At 38.6% G+C, this 11,367-nt stretch overlaps 1 non-coding gene across 1 annotated transcript; it reads right to left on the reverse strand.

The window, feature by feature from the left end:
- Positions 1–9,008: 9,008 nt before the first annotated feature.
- LOC131654282 (small nucleolar RNA R71) lies at positions 9,009–9,115 on the reverse strand. The gene has a single exon (XR_009299324.1). It is a non-coding gene; the product is annotated as a small nucleolar RNA R71 (small nucleolar RNA).
- Positions 9,116–11,367: the final 2,252 nt, after the last annotated feature.

Raw genomic sequence — 11,367 nt, forward strand, 5'->3', positions numbered from 1 at the left:
CTGAGGATTTAATCCACTAATCGCAACAGATTACAATGGTTTTCCACTTAGCCCACGACTAAGTCTTCTAGAGTATCCTGATCACAACCTGATCACTCCAGGAACAAATGCTTAGACACAAGCTAAGACTTTCTTAGAGTATCCTGACCACCACGTGATCACTCTAATTACAACTGCTTAGACACAAGCTAAGACTTCCTAGAGTATCCTGATCAACACTTGATCACTCTAGTTACTTACAAATTAATGTAATCAATTCTAAGAGTATTACAAATGCTTCTGAAAAGCTATAATCACAACAGTGATATTTCTCTTAACGTTTAAGCTTATTCTCACTAATATATTACAACAGCAATGTAGTGAGCTTTGATGAAGATGAAGTTTCTGAGCTTTGAGTTGAACAGCGTTTCAGCAAGTTTTTCAGAATAAGTTCGTTCAGAATTGGTAACCTTGCTTCTCATCAGAACTTCATATTTATAGGCACTTGAGAAGATAACCGTTGGGAGCATTTAATGCTTTGCGTATTCCGTACAACATTGCATTTAATGTTTCACGCTTTTGTCAACTACCTCGAGCCTTGTTCACGCTGTGTCTACTGACGTTGCCTTTAATAGCTTCTAACGTTCCTTTTGTCAGTCAGCGTAGCCTGCCACCTGTACTTTCTTCTGATATGATGTTTGTGTATACAACGTTTGAATATCATCAGAGTCAAACAGCTTGGTGCATAGCATCTTCTTGTCTTCTGACCTTGAAGTGCTTCTGAGCGTGATACCATGAGAACTTCAGTGCTTCTGCTTCTGAACTCAAGTTCTTCTAATGCTTCCATAGACCCATGTTTTGATTCTGCCTTGACCATCTTCTGATGTCTTGCCAGACCATGTTCTGATGTTGCATGCTGAACCTTCTGAGTCAAAGCTTCTGAGCGCTGATTTGTGCATACTCTTTATATATTTCCTGAAAGAGAAATTGCAATGTATTAGAGTACCACATTATCTCACACAAAATTCATATCCTTGTTATCATCAAAACTAAGAATATTGATCAGAACAAATCTTGTTCTAACAATCTCCCCCTTTTTGATGATGACAAAAACATATATAAATGATATGAATTTGCGATCAGAAAGAGCAGACGGCTAAAGACAATTTACACAGCTATAGCATAAGCATGTGAATATGTCCCCCCCTGAGATTTACAATCTCCCCCTGAGATAGATAATCTCCCCCTGAAATAAATACTAGAAGAATTTTAATAATAAAAGACTTCCCTGAGTATTTCAGTAGAGACGTTCACATATGCTTGATCTTCAGAACATTCATGACTTCTGATTTCTGCTTCTATAGGACAGCTTCAGAACATTGAATTTCTTTAGATCCTCAGAACATTCACAACTTCTGATTCCTGCTTCCATCGGACAGCTTCAGAACTTGAATTTCTTTGATCTTCAAAACATTCACAGCTTCTGACTTCTGCTTCCATCGGACAGCTTCAGAACTTGAATTTCTTTGATCTTCAGAGCATTCATAGCTTCTGATTCTTGCTTCCATCAGGACAGCTTCATAGCTTGAATTTCTTCTTACATCACTTCATGCTAGATTGTATCAGAACATTGTTGAATGTACCAGAGCATCATCAGAGCATCTCTACATCCTGAAATGTTACAGAACAAAACTAAACGACAAAAGTCAGCATGAATGAGTCAGAACATAGAATATGTTTCAGAACACATAATATGTATCAGAGCCATATAAAATGTATCAGAACATATAAAATGTATCAGGACATATAAAATGTATCAGAGCAGATAGACATAATGTATCAGATCATATTCTATCATCAGAATATCTGAACATTCTTCCTTCTTGCTTCTGATTCTGAAGCTTCATAGCACTCAGCTTGCTTCAAGAATCCAAGAGCTTGATTCTCTATAGAATTGCTTTTCCTCATCTTGTTGCTTCTTATGTTGATCTTGAATCTTCAATTCCTGCAACAACACAACTTAAAGCATAGAACTTTGCAAGTTCTGTTAGTAATGTGGGGCCTTTTTACCCGGAAACTGATAATATTAATCAGATCATTTATCATATATTTTCTCCCCCTTTTTGTCATAACATAAAAAAGAATATAAAAGATTCAGATGTAGAAAACGACAAAGGAAAGAAACAGAATTACAATTTTCATTGATTAAACAAACAGGATTACAAAAGATGTATGCAGAATAAGCAGATGCAACAAACAAAGAAAACTACAAGGACTTAAAGACTACAACCCTAGCTTAGACATAATCTTAGCTAACATATCATGAATCCCTGCGGTGTTCTCAGTTTGTCTAGCCATGAAAGCTTGAAATTCTGCATGCCTGTCCAGACTAGAACCTCCACTGGAAGAGAATGCATGAATTCAAGGAGGAAGTGAGAGACAGTTCACAGGAAGAAAGATAATGTCTCAAACGGGGCTTTCCCTTAACATAGAAGTCAAGAACATGATGCTTAACTTCATCCAATATCTCAAGAAAGTCTTCTTCCTTTGGATAAATGTTGATAACAGCATCACAAAAGAGATCTGACTTGAGACTTCTTGGAATCCTGAGAGATCCGTCTTGAAATCAATGTCAGCGATCCTCAAGATTTGTTTCTCAACCTGGAACCAGACAACCCTTCCAACCGTTCTTTTCAAATAGATCGACCACCCTTGAGCCTTCGTCTTCGTTTCTGGTTTGAAACCATAAGCACCCAAGTCATCAGAGTCCATAGAAGATTTACACAAAACTTCCATTTCTGATGGAGGAATGGAGCAAGTTTTCAGTGGAGAAACCTCTTGAGAGGAACTTGAAGATGGATTCATGGTGAATGCTAGGTTGAAGATGAATAAACTAGGGTTTATGCAAAATGTAGATAAAGAGAGAGAGAGAGAGAGAGAGAGAGAGAGAGAGAAAGAAAGAAATAAATAGAGGGAAAAGAAACGTTTGAAGAGTATAAAAAGAAAAAGAAATAAACTGAAATGATGAATGGCATTTAATGTTACGTGACATGAGGAGAGAGACTTATGACAAATGAAGTGATTAGCACAATTACCTAAGTAGGCGTCCCCTCAACTGCACGCATGCTTGTCCAGAAATAGTGAACACGTGTTTACCATCTGAATAGCCAGTTACAGCTGTTTTACTTTTAAAGAGATTCTGAGTCAACTTAGACAATGAAACGTTAGTAATAACAGAATCACTACTTCTAATTGATTACAATCAGAACTTCTTATAAGAGACTAATCCAATCTCATTTCAGAAGATACTCATACATAAGATCTTCTCATCTTCTCATTCTGGGCATAAATCCATACTGATATTCTTCAGAATGAACTTAAACCTATCTTCAGCAAGGGGTTTTGTAAAGATATCAGCCCATTGATGGTCTGTATCCACAAAGTTTAAAGATATAACACCCTTCTGAACATAGTCCCTTATGAAATGATGTTTAATCTCAATATGTTTAGCTTTTGAATGTAAGATAGGATTCTTAGATAAACATATAGCAGAAGTATTATCACAGAAAATAGGAATGTTACTCTCATATATCTGATAATCTTCTAGCTGACTTCTCATCCAGAGCATTTGTGTGCTACAACCAGCAGCAGCAACATATTCTGCTTCTGTTGTTGAGAGGGCAATAGTAGCTTGCTTCTTGCTGTACCATGAGATCAGATGACTTCCAAGAAATTAACAACTTCCAGAAGTGCTCTTCCTTTCAATTCTATCTCCAGCATAGTCAGCATCACAGAATCCTACTAAGTTGTATTCTATGGATCTTCTGTAAACTAAACCAACATTAGTAGTACCTTTCAGATACCTCAGAATTCTCTTAACCGCAGTTAAGTGAGATTCTCTCGGATCTGATTGGAATCTAGCACATAAACAAACACTGAAGAGAATGTCAGGTCTAGAAGCAGTTAGGTATAGAAGAGATCCAATCATACCTATGTACAACTTCTGATCTAGCTTCTTACTTACCTCATCCTTACCTAGGACACATGTTGGATGCATAGGAGTTTTGGCTTCTTTGCTTTCAGAAAGATTAAACTTCTTCAGAAGTTCTTTCACATACTTCGTTTGATGAACATAGGTTCCGTCAGAAGTTTGGTTGATTTGAATCCCAAGGAAATACTTGAGTTCTCCCATCATGCTCATTTCAAATTCAGCCTGCATAGACTCAGCAAACTCCTTTCCAAGTGTAGCATTAGATGTTCCAAAGATGATATCATCAACATATATTTGACATATTAAAATATCCTTTTTAAAGGTTTTACAAAAGAGATTAGTGTCCACTTTTCCTCTAGTGAAACCATTTTCCAGAAGGAAAGAACTTAAACGTTCATACCAAGCTCTCGGAGCTTGCTTCAATCCGTATAATGATTTCTTTAATTTAAAAACATGATTTGGAGACTTGGAGTCTTCAAAACCAGGAGGTTGATGGACATAAACTTCTTCATCTATTTAACCATTTAAGAAGGTACTCTTGACATCCATCTGATAAAGAGTGATGTTATGTTGAGTGGCAAAAGAAATTAATAGACGAATAGATTCTAACCTGGCCACTGGTGCAAAGGTTTCTGTGTAGTCAATCCCTTCTTGCTGACTATAACCTTGAGCAACCAGTCTGGCTTTGTTTCTTACCACTTCTCCCTTCTCGCTTAGCTTGTTTCTGAATACCCACTTAGTGCCGATGATGTTAAATCCTTTTGCTCTAGGAACCAAGTCCCATACATCATTCCTTGTAAACTGATTGAGTTCTTCTTGCATGGCAATTATCCAGTCTGGATCTTCTAGAGCTTGATCAACAGAAGTTGGCTCGATCAAAGAAACAAGACCTAATTGACATTCAGCATTGTTCTTAAGGAATGCCCTTGTTCTGATGGGATCATCTTTCTTCCCAAGGATCACATCTTCTGAATGGGCTGAAGCAAGTCTAGGTGATCTTCTGACTGTTGGCTCTTCAGAAATCCTGAGATTCTCTAAAGATGCAGCAACTTGATCTTCTGATCCATTGCTTCTGAGACTATCAGCTTCTGCAACTTTGCTTCTTGGTTCTACTGCTTCTGATATATCAATATCAAAATCTGCAAAATTCTCAAACTGCTTTGGTTTTTCAAGACCAAGCTTATCATCAAACCTGATATTGATTGATTCTTCTACAATCAATGTTTCAGTATTGTATACTCTGTAGCCTTTAGAGCGTTCAGAATATCCAAGAAGGAAACACTTTTGTGCTTTAGAATCAAACTTACCAAGATGATCTTTAGTATTCAGAATAAAACATACACATCCAAAAGGATGGAAATAAGAAATGTTGGGCTTTCTGTTCTTCCACAATTCATAAGGAGTCTTATTTAGAATAGGTCTGATAGAGATTCTATTCTGAATATAACATGCAGTGTTTATTGCTTCTGCCCAGAAATGCTTAGCCATATTGGTTTCATTGATCATGGTTCTGGCCATTTCTTGTAGAGTCCTATTCTTTCGCTATACAACTCCATTTTGTTGTGGAGTTCTAGGACAAGAGAAATCATGGGCAATACCATTTTCTTTGAAGAACTCCTCAAAGAATCTGTTCTCAAATTCGCCACCATGATCACTTCTGACCTTTATGATCTTGCACTCCTTCTCAGATTGGATCTGAGTGCAGAATTCAAAGAACACTGAATGAGACTCATCCTTGTGTTTCAAGAACTTTACCCATGTCCAGCGGCTATAATCATCTACGATGACTAATCCATATTTCTTCCCTCTGACAGATGCTGTTTTGACTGGGCCAAACAGATCAATGTGCAAGAGTTCTAACGGCCTTGAGGAAGAGACAACATTCTTAGACTTGAATGCAAGTCTGGAGAACTTGCCCTTCTGACATGCTTCACAAAGAGCATCTGATTTGTATTTTAGATTAGGGAGTCCTCTGACCAGATTTAGTTTGTTAATCTGAGAAATCTTTCTCAAACTAGCATGTCCTAATCTTCTGTGCCAGACCCATTGCTCCTCAGAAACAGACATAAGACAAGTCACCTTCTGCTTCTCAAGATCAGAAAGATCAATCTTATAAATGTTGTTCTTTCTCTTGCCTGTAAATAGGATTGAGCCATCCTTCTGACTTACAGCCTTGCAAGACTTTTGATTTAAGATTATATCATAACCATTGTCACTTAATTGACTTATGGACAATAAGTTATGCGTTAATCCTTCTACAAGAAGTACATTAGTTATGGAAGGAGAGTTACCAAGACTTATGGTTCCAGAACCAATGATTTTGCCCTTCTGATCTCCTCCAAACTTGACTTCTCCACCTGGTTTAAGCACCAGGTCTTGGAATGTAGACCTTCTTCCCGTCATGTGTCGCGAGCACCCAGAGTCCAGGTACCATGACATTTTGCTTTTTGTCCTCTTTTCCGCCAAGGATATCTGCAACAGAAATTATCTTCTCCTTAGGTACCCACAATTTCTTGGGTCCTTTCTTGTTAGTTCTCCTCAAGTTCTGATTGAACTTGGGTTTAGCAAAATATTTAACAGGAGGAACAACATGATATTCTTTAGGTTTGTCAGCATGATATTTCTTAGGATGTGTCACATGCTTGATAACACGATTTTATATCGTATATTTAGCTTAAAATCCATAGATATTTATAGCATTTTCCGTTTATTATGTTAATTTATTATGATATTACGCGAGTATTTGCTTTGTTTCAGGTTTTACACTTCAATTACGACTATTTGCGAAAAGGAAAGAAAATAGAGCTTAAATGACCGATATTTATGCCTAAAAGACGAAAAAGGAGTGCTGAAGCGAAAGAGGGGTGCAATTAGGACCCAAAAGGCCCAAAAGAGATATTCAGCCCACCATGGAACCAAAGGCGCGTGGCCCAAACCTGCCCAGCAAGTGGAGACGCACGTCTCCACGTCCTCTATGCCACGTCAGCAAAGGGAGACGCACGTCTCCATGTTCCTACATCTTCTCCACTTGAGACGCACGTCTCAAGTCAGTCAAGCTGCCTCCTGAAGAAACGGAGACGCACGTCTCCACGCCCAGTCTGCAAAAAGTTCCTCTTTTCACGCAACGTCACAGCAAAACCTCTCCTATAAATAGGACCTGCTATCTCACTTCCAAGGGGGTCCGATTTCCTGCCAACGAAGTGCTGCCGAAATTGTACCGCGAACCGCTTTTCTTTATTCTGCTTTCATTCAACCGTTTATTTTCTCACAACGATTTCTACACTGGAAATTGTTGTGAACTTTTCGTAGATCTAGCCTTACGTTAGATTTATCGTTTTATTTCCTTGTTTTTATTTTCTGCCATTTAAATTCCGAAGAACGATCCAGCCAACCTGTGGTGGAAGTTCAGTACTTGAAGATCCAGTTACCATTTATTTAATTCAGGTTTTTATTTACCGCCTTATTTATATTTGTTTGCATGATATATTATATGCCATTTAATATGCTTATTATTATGAACCGAACCGATTTATGCATGTTTAATCGTATTAATATGTCTGGCTAAATTACTAAAGGTGTCGGTATGTAAAGTAAGTTAACCGTAGGGATCCGAAATAAATTGGCTTAACTATGTTTTATTAATTATCACTTATTTTTGGTTTATATGTCTAATTTAATTAGTAAGTCTTAAAACCAATAGAGCGAAAGTTTGAGGGGTTAGGACGGTCAAAGGTTAAAATCAATAGAGCGAAAGTTTGAGATCTTTAACCAGATAGTAGACATAGGACATTAGTTTTAAGGATGGCGAAAGCGTATTAAAACTAATTGGAACTTATTTATTTTCAAAAATTGTTTTTACACTCGAGCGGGATGGCGAAAGCGTACGTTAGGGTTATTAGCTTGCTCCGAGTCAACAGAGCGAAAGTTTGAGATTAGGAGATTTAAATAGATAACAACCTCGTAAAATAGGCATTTTATTAATTACATTGTTTCCAAAAAGCTCTTCTAAAATCTAATGGGATGGCGAAAGCGTACATTAGGATTGGGATAGTAGTCTGAATCAACAGAGCGAAAGTTTGAGACGAGGATTTTTAATCAATGGAATTAGTAAAGATTTTTAATTTAATTATGCAAAAGCCAATGGACCTTCGGATTACCTTTAGTTAAACGAAATACATACTGATACCTGTCTTTTATTATTATTCTTTATTTTCTCACAATCACTTTCCCTTAGGAACAATCGAAATTTTAGTACTCTTAGCTTTACGTAGTAACCTTAGATAACGGTAGATCGATTCATAGTCCCTGTGGATTCGATATCTTTTAAAACTACACGACACGACTGTGCACTTGCAGTTATCAGATTTATAGACACGTAAAGTCGCGATCAAGTTTTTGGCGCCGTTGCCGGGGACTATTTAAGTCGATATCGTAACTCACTGTTACACCGTAGAGACTAGGATTATTCTTCCCTTTCTTTCTGAACGATTGTATGCCAAATACTCGTTCACAAGGAGGAGATTTAATACAACGAATTAACGAGATCGAACGTTTCATTAACGTCAAACGTCGAGCTCGCAATCTTCCCGAAGTAGACCCAATTCCGATTGATCAGGAATTGATTTTTACTGATCCAACGAATCAATTCACCCCAAAGTTAGAGATGGCTACTCTTCGTCCTCTTAGAGAATATGCCGCTCCTTCGCGCGCTGAACCGCACTCGAGTATCGCACCACCTGCGATTGAGGCGAACAATTTCGAACTGAAACCTTCACTGGTCCAAGCTGTTCAACAGAATCAATTCTCTGGAAGCCCTGTAGACGACCCTAACCTCCATTTATCTGTGTTCGTGCAATATGCCGACACTGTCAAAGCTAACAATGTTAGTTCCGAAGCTATTCGATTACGTCTCTTTCCTTTCTCCTTGAGAGATAGAGCTAGAGCGTGGCTTCAATCCCTGCCTTCGAACTCCATAACCACATGGGACGAATTAAAGAGAGTATTCTTAGCTAGATATTTTCCGCCTAGCAAAACTGCTATGCTCAGAGGTCAAATCAACGGATTTACCCAGAAAGATAACGAATCACTCTTCGAAGCTTGGGAACGTTATAAGGACATGCTTAGACTATGCCCTCATCATGGACTCGAACCGTGGCTAATCATCCATACTTTCTATGGTGGTCTCTTATATAACACTAAAATGACTATAGATGCCGCTGCTGGCGGAGCATTAATGGACAAGCAACATGATGAAGCATATAACCTCATAGAGAACATGGCACAAAACCATTACTAATGGGGTGGAGAACGAGCCGCTCTAGAGAAAGCCCAAAAGAAAGGAGGAATGTACGAAATAAGTGGTATAGACCGCGTTAACGCGAAAGTAGACGCTTTAACTCAAAAGATCGAGAACTTAACCGTCACTCCATCAGCCACCGCTGCTGCTGTAATACCTAACTGCGAGATCTGTGGATTGACTGGACATGTAGTTGCCGAATGTCAACTCTTGACTAGAACCCCATCTGATCAAGTAAATTACGCTCAAGGAAACCCTTACTCTAACACGTACAACCCTGGATGGAAGAACCATCCGAACTTTTCCTATAAAAACAACAATGCGTTGTACGCACCTGGACAAGCACCTGCTGTACCACCTGGCTACCAAAAAGCGCCTGTAGCTGCTCAAAACACTCCTAGGAAGTCAAATCTAGAAATCATGATGGAAAACTTTATAGCTTCCCAACAACAAACCAACAAAGACTTCCTGAATCAAAATATTCACAATAGCGAGCAACTAAAACAACTATCGAACAAAGTAGATGCTTTAGCTACGCATAACAAAATGCTAGAAACTCAAATCTCACAAGTAGCTCAACAACAAGCACCTACCGCTGCCCCTGCTGGCACATTTCCTGCTCAACCACAACCTAATCCTAAAGGACATGCGAACGCAATAACACTACGAAGTGGAACGAATTACGATGGACCCGTTGATCCTCGAACTCAAAACGTACCCATGTCACAACAAGAGCCAAAGGAAACCCAAAAGACACCTAACGATAACCAAACTGCTAAGACTAAAGAGACCCATAACGAAGTGGAATCTGAAAAGGAAAAACCTTATGTTCCACCACCACCTTATAAGCCGCCAATTCCTTATCCTCAAAGGTTAGCTAAATCAAAAACCGAAGCGCAATTTAAAAGATTTGTAGAACTTCTGAAGCAATTAAACATAACCATACCATTCACAGAAGCCATAACTGAAATGCCTTCGTACGCTAAATTCCTAAAAGAAATCTTATCGAACAAAAAGAAACTAGAGGATAACGAAACCGTGACGCTTACCGCCGAATGTAGTGCTATCATCCAAAACAACATGCCTCCAAAACTGAAAGACCCTGGTAGTTTCTCTATACCATGCGTAATAGGTAAAACCATTATAGAGAAGGCCTTGTGCGATTTAGGAGCTAGTGTTAGTTTGATGCCTCTTTCAACCTGTAAGAAACTAAATCTAGGTGAGCTTAAAGCAACAAGAATGTCTCTTCAACTAGCAGACCGTTAAGTAAAATACCCTGTAGGAATGTTAGAGAATATCCCTGTTCGTGTAGGACAATTCTACATCCCAACTGATTTCATCATCATGGATATCCAAGAAGATTCTAACATCCCGATCATATTAGGAAGGCCATTCTTAGCAACCGCTGGTGCAATTATAGACGTAAAGCGAGGAAAGCTTACTTTCAAAGTAGGAGAAGAGAAAATAGAATTTATCCTTTCCCAATTCCTAAAAGCACCTTCTATAATTGACACATGCTGCTCTGTTGACATAATCGACGAGTGTGTTCATGAAATGCAATCCGAGCCAAACAAGGAAACCGAGACCCTAAAAATTCCTATGCCGCCAATCCTTGAAGATGACAACTGGCGAGGGGAATATCAAGACAACCACTTGAGTGAATGCTTGGCACTTACTCCTGATCCTATACCTGGACCGAAGAAGCCTGCTATAGAACTAAAAACACTACCTACCGATCTTAGATACGAATTCCTTGACGAAGAACAAAACCGACCAGTTATAGTGAACGCCAACTTAGGACAAACCGAGACTGTGAAATTACTTACTGTCTTAAGAAAATACCCAACCGCTCTAGGATACAACATATCAGATTTGAAAGGAATAAGTCCTTCCCTCTGTATGCACCGCATAATGCTCGAAGACGACTGTAAAACATCTAGAGAACATCAAAGGCGGATAAATCCTATTATGAGTGATGTGGTTAAAAAGGAAATCCATAAACTACTAGAAGCCGGAATAATATATCCTATATCCGATAGTAAATGGGTTAGCCCTGTTCACGTCGTACCAAAGAAAGGAGGAGTTACTGTAATCACTAACG

The sequence above is a fragment of the Vicia villosa genome, linkage group LG2, assembly GCF_029867415.1.
Source record: "Vicia villosa cultivar HV-30 ecotype Madison, WI linkage group LG2, Vvil1.0, whole genome shotgun sequence".
NCBI classification, from domain to species: Eukaryota; Viridiplantae; Streptophyta; class Magnoliopsida; order Fabales; family Fabaceae; genus Vicia; species Vicia villosa.